The sequence below is a fragment of the Limulus polyphemus genome, unplaced genomic scaffold (genome assembly GCF_000517525.1).
Source record: "Limulus polyphemus unplaced genomic scaffold, Limulus_polyphemus-2.1.2 Scaffold8748, whole genome shotgun sequence".
Taxonomy (NCBI): Eukaryota; Metazoa; Arthropoda; class Merostomata; order Xiphosura; family Limulidae; genus Limulus; species Limulus polyphemus.
Genome location: NW_013674358.1, coordinates 17,958 through 24,086, shown reverse-complemented (window position 1 = coordinate 24,086; position 6,129 = coordinate 17,958). Strand labels below are relative to the sequence as shown.

The 6,129-nt window shown below is 38.8% G+C and overlaps 1 protein-coding gene across 1 annotated transcript in view; it reads left to right on the top strand.

Moving 5' to 3' along the window:
* LOC111083248 (organic cation transporter protein-like) overlaps nucleotides 1-6,129 on the top strand; it is a gene marked incomplete at both ends in the record, with an annotated part of 19,588 nt that overhangs the window by 999 nt on the left and 12,460 nt on the right. The window lies entirely within an intron of this gene.

The following is a 6,129-nucleotide window of genomic DNA, read 5'->3' as shown; positions in this document are numbered from 1 at the left end:
GAATATAGTGGATGTTTTGTATGTTATATGTGTTGTGGTCTACAGACAGTCTACTATAGTAGTAGTGGAATATAGTGGATGTTTTGTATGTAATATGTGTTGTGGTCTACAGACAGTTTACTATAGTAGTAGTGGAATATAGTGGATGTTTTGTATGTTATATGTGTTGTGGTCTACAGACAGTCTACTATAATAGTAGTGGAATATAGTGGATGTTTTGTATGTTATATGTGTTGTGGTCTACAGACAGTCTACTATAATAGTAGTGGAATATAGTGGATGTTTTGTATGTTATATGTGTTGTGGTTTACAGACAGTCTACTATAGTAGTAGTGGAATATAGTGGATGTTTTGCATGTAATATGTGTTGTGGTCTACAGATAGCCCACTATTTTTTAAGACAAATGTTTAATATTTATTCACTTGTGTAAATGCGATATGAAAGTACAAGTTTGATTGTTCAACTTACAGAAAGTTAATTAGTATTTAACTTAAATATAGCTTTTGTTGCAAATGAAAAAATAAACATGAAATTTAAACATTACACAAATAACCTAAACTGTACACTTTGATGTGATGTATTAATTCAGACTCTCTGTGTTTCAGTAATAATAATTCTATTTGTAACCAGCTTCGCGTGAGGTTTATTGAGCACATGAGTTCGTGATGCCAGCTGAAATGTCAAATTAAAACGTACCAAATGAGAACTAAGTAATACCAGAAGGTGAAAAAAAATCTTTTAATATCACCAGGAATGAGAGATTACGTCAATATTCCTGAAGCATGAAAACAGAGTTCTTAATTGAAACTCCTCTGAAAATTAGTTTTCATGATCGCAAGTAAAATATATTTCAGTTCAGATAAATAACCAGAATTTAATCCTTAAGAAAAATTTCAGTAAATGACCATAAAGTATGCAACGTTTTTTAGTTTTGTCTCGATCAGACTTCGGAGTAAACAATTTAAAGTACGAACGATCCCATTAATTTGGACTACAAAGCCGTGTTCTGTAGCTTTCAATTTGAAGGATCTGCGTTGACCTTATTAGTGTTCGTGGAATAGCGCCTAGTTACTTCAAGGATTTCGTTAATACCTCCAAATGTCATTTTATAGTAGCAAGTAATCACTATAGCCTAATAAGTAACAAAGGTAAAACTAACTACAAAGATCTGTGCTAATCTGGTCATTTGGAGTCAGTCGAAATGATTCCTCGTCTACATAAAGATTTCATTTTTGTTTTAAATAATAAAAACTCCTTGATGTTGACTAATGAGGTCTGTGAAACCTGTACTCTATCGCTGGTCTGTGAAACCTGTACTCTATCGCTGGTCTGTGAAACCTGTACTCTATCGCTGGTCTGTGAAACCTGTACTCTATCGCTGGTCTGTGAAACCTGTACTCTATCGCTGGTCTGTGAAACCTGTACTCTATCGCTGGTCTGTGAAACCTGTACTCTATCGCTGGTCTGTGAAACCTGTACTCTATCGCTGGTCTGTGAAACCTGTACTCTATCGCTGGTCTGTGAAACCTGTACTCTATCGCTGGTCTGTGAAACCTGTACTCTATCGCTGGTCTGTGAAACCTGTACTCTATCGCTGGTCTGTGAAACCTGTACTCTATCGCTTCGATCTTGAACCAAGCCAACCTTTAAGGTCCTAAGATATAATATATATTTGATTTTATATTACAGAAAGAAAGGAAAGATGTGATTTATGTTTCCTTATGGATTTTACTCAAGGATTACCTGCTCTGACCGTTCCAATTCTGTACTGATAGACTAGAGGGAAGGCAACTAATCAATAGTACCCACCGCCAACTCTTTGTCTGCTGTTGTCTAATCGAGCAGTTGGATTTGACTATCACCCTTATAACGCAGTCGCGACCACAAAGTGCAAAACGCGATTTTGTTTTAGCGGTAACAGGGCGCGAAACACGGAACCTTAGATCCAACACTCGGCACGCTAATCATTGGGTCACGCTAGGTTCGATCGACTTGGTTTGGTTGATATTAAGCACAAAACTAATTACGCAATGGGCTATTTGTGCTCTGCCCACCATGGATATCGAAACCCGAATTTTAGCGTCGTAAGCCTGCAGACTTACAGCTTAGCCACTAGGAGGTGAAGGAGAATGATTCCAACATCAGTAAATGATGGCGGATCCACCCAAAAGTTAAAAAAACAGAAAAGATAGAATTGTCGTAATGGTTGATTAAACCAACATTTAGGGACACTTATAATGACTCAAACTATTAAAACTGTTAAATTAAAGATGGCAGTCGTATCGTTCACTAGCTTTGGAAACATGTGTTCTCAAATGTACATTGTTTACCACTCACTCATTGTTCACTCTCAGTACAACGTAAAACTGAATAGCTAAAAAAATACTTACATTTATTTTAACGCAACGACAAACTTCTTTCTCAATTTTCAACCCCCCCCCCTCCCCAATCTCCAAAAAAAATCACTCTTTGCGTTTATTCGTCTAATATCAAATGGTACCGGGCGTGTACAAGCGGTTAGTGTGCCCAATTGTGAATCCAGTGGTTTGTTATTCGCCCCCCACTGTCGAAAACAGACGAGTTTCGTACTTTGGGGCCATGAAGTCCCACTATAAGAGTAGGCGATGGGTGCTGTTGATTGTCTTCCTTCCCTCTAGATTATCATTTCACAATTAAGGAAATCCTAGGTTAGTACTCTTCGGTGGCTTTGCGCGAATTTCCGAAACAACCAACTTTGGAATCCCTTGGTAATTCTCTCCTCTCAATCTCCTAGCCCTAATAGGCCTGGTGATTAGGGCGCTCGACTCGCAATCTAAGGGTCGCTGGCTCGAATCCCAGACACCGAACATGCTTGGGGAGGGGCATTATAATGGGACGATCAATCCCACTCTTCGTTGGTAAAAAGAGTAACCCAGGAGTCGACGGGGATTTTTGTTGAATAACTGCCATCCCTCTAGTCTATCGCTGCTAAATTAGGGACGGCTTAGCGCGGATGGTCCTCGTATAGCTATGCGCGAATTTCCGAAACAAACAACCAATGAATGGAGTCCCTTGGTTATTTATTCCTCTCAATCTCCTAACCCTGATTACGCTACTCCCCTAATCAGGGGCGCAGATTTATGAAAACAGAATTAAACACGATATGCTAACTGTACGAACGTTTGTCAACCTTTTCAACACAAGGGACCGGCTCGCTACCCCCCTAAACTGTCGCGGACCGCCTCGCTGCCTCCCTAAACTGTCGCGGACCGGCTCGCTACCTCCCTAAACTGTACCAGACCGACTCACTGCCTCCCTAAACTGTCACGGACCACTAAAATCATTACGATTTATATTTGAATATTCTGTCAGTTTTTATTTGTTTGTTTTAGTGAAATCTCACTGTCCGGAAAGATGGTTGTGACGGACTGGGGGTTGAGAAACTCTGAACAAGACTACCAAATTTTAACACTGTGTTCCCCGTTACAGACTACCAAATCTTAACACTTTGTTTCCCGTTACAGACTACCAAATCTTAATATTTTACCTCATTACAGACTACCAAATCTTAATATTTTACCCCAAAGATTTGGTAGTCTGTAATGGGAAACAAAGTGTTAAGATTTGGTAGTCTGTAATGGGAACAAAGTGTTAAGATTTGGTAGTCTGTAACGGGAAACAAAGTGTTAAGATTTGGTAGTCTGTAATGGAAACAAAGTGTTAAGATTTGGTAGTCTGTAAAAGTAAAGTGTTCCAGTTTTAATGTTATTTTGTACTAACTTACGCTGTTTACATGGACATAAATAAAGTGTTCCAGTTTTAATGTTATTTTGTACTAACTTAACGCTACTTACATGGACATAAATAAAGTGTTCCAGTTTTAATGTTATTTTGTACTAACTTAACGCTACTTACATATAGATTATACAGCCATGAACAACTGTTTAAAGAAACATATTCTGAAATAAAGTGTTAAGATTTAGTAGTCTGTAATGGGAACAAAGTGTTAAGATTTGGTAGTCTGTAATGGGAACAAAGTGTTTTTTGTACTAACTTAACGCTATTTACATGGACATTAACATTAAAACTGGAACACTTTATTTATATTTACATGGACAAAAGTGTTCCAGTTTTAATGTTATTTTGTACTAACTTAACGCATTCGAACAATAATTCAAACATAGCCGAACCAATGTTTGATAGGCTTAGTAACTTAATGTTTGAAAACTTCTGGCATGTCTTACGTCGTATCGGATTCAGCCAATCATCGCCGTCTTCACAGTGATATCTCTCAAACGTCTTAGTCAATTACCATGATTATTAATATACAGGCACACCAAGAGGGCGGGGAAACCGGGAATATTTCCCCGAGGCCCACGAAGGAATTTTAATAACTATGACAAACAGGGACGTCTGGTGTAAGGAGTAAGCAACCAATTAAGTTACGTGCAATCGAGTAAGCTGGTTTAATTTGTTATCTAATTCCAACACCTTCTGCAAACAGAAGATGATAATTTTAATTAAGCGACAGTTGAATTTCCCTGTTTTCCCGTCGTCTTGTAATATTACAGCTACCTTTCTTCGTTAAAAAGAAAGTTTTTATCTCAGCTTCGATTGCTTGTCTAAAACCGTGTTCTCCGGCGTAAAGCGGGCGTGTCCTAAGCTGATCACTTCCTGTTACTTGGGGTGTGCCTCGAAAAAAGTCTTCCGACCGCTGAAGATTTTCTCCGCCCCCAGATAGCAAGAGGAGAAGAACAGCATCAACCTCACGCGTTCTTTCTTAACCAAATTTGAACTTTCCAAAAGAGAAATCAAATTTTCTCTACAAATTTAGCCCATTTTTTAAAACTAAACGCTTCCTTATTTTGGTCATTCTCATTTAATTACCCTGTCTGTGTCAGGTTATTTGACCGTTAACGTTTTAACATGTTAGTTACCGAAACGCATATAACGAGTATCCGTTTCTTTTCGATTGGACTAGGTTCTTTTACAGGGAATGAAAGCAGCTCGTTAAACATGGACAAACAGCCTTAGATGTTAATATTTTACTTCGTCATTTCATAAACGTCTTTTTTCCCAAATGGGAAATTATACTTGAGATACGCATGGGCTTGAAAGTGATTACATTTCAAGGGTTAGAGACGTTTTTCGATAGTTGTTATCAGTAAATACAAATATTAAAATTACGGTGTTAACATTTTTTTAGTTTATAACTTGTTGTTTGAGAAGACGGTCTGTGCCATTACTATTATTCATAATCAAACAGTAACTCCTATATTTAAGCAACTCGATCAAAATCTTCACCAACTTTCGTTAAGTTCCGTCCATTTTCATTTGTCGCATGTGTGTCAGTTTTAGAGCAAAGCCACATTGGACTATCTGTTTTGGGCACCGCGGTGGGAATCGAACCCCGGATTTGAGCGTTGTAACCCCGTAGACTTACCGTTGTCCCACCGGCTAACTGTGTCGCAAGCAATACATTAACACTTTCGGAAGGCTTGACATGTGCTGGTGAATAGAGCATTCCACTCGCAATCTCCACGTCGAAGGTTCGAATCCCGTCATCGAACATGCTCTCCCTTTCAGCCGTGAGGGCGTTATAAGACAAAAGTTAAATCCACTATTTGTTGGTAAAGAGTAGCCCAAGAGGTGGCGGTGAGTGCTGTTGACTAACTGCTTTCCCTCTAATCAGTCTATCATTTTAAAATTAGAAACGGGTGGTTTCTTAAGTCAAAATGTTACCAGCTGATTACAGCAGTCACAAATTGTGTTGATGGATCACTTACGTATGTGTTGATGGATAACTTACCTATGTGTTGATTGATCAATTACCCATGTGTTGATTGATCACTTACCCGTGTGTTGGTGGATCACTTACCTATGTGTTGGTGGTCTATTCTCCGTGTGTTGGTGCATCAATTACCCATGTGTTGGTGGATCACTTACCCATATGTTGATGGATCACTTCTCCATGTGTTGATGGATCACTTACCCATATGTTGGTGGATCACTTACCCGTGTGTTGGCGGATCACTTACCTATGTGTTGGTGGTCTATTCTTCATGTGTTGATGGATCACTTACCCATATGTTGGTGGATCACTTACCCGTGTGTTGGCGGATCACTTACCTATGTGTTGGTGGTCTATT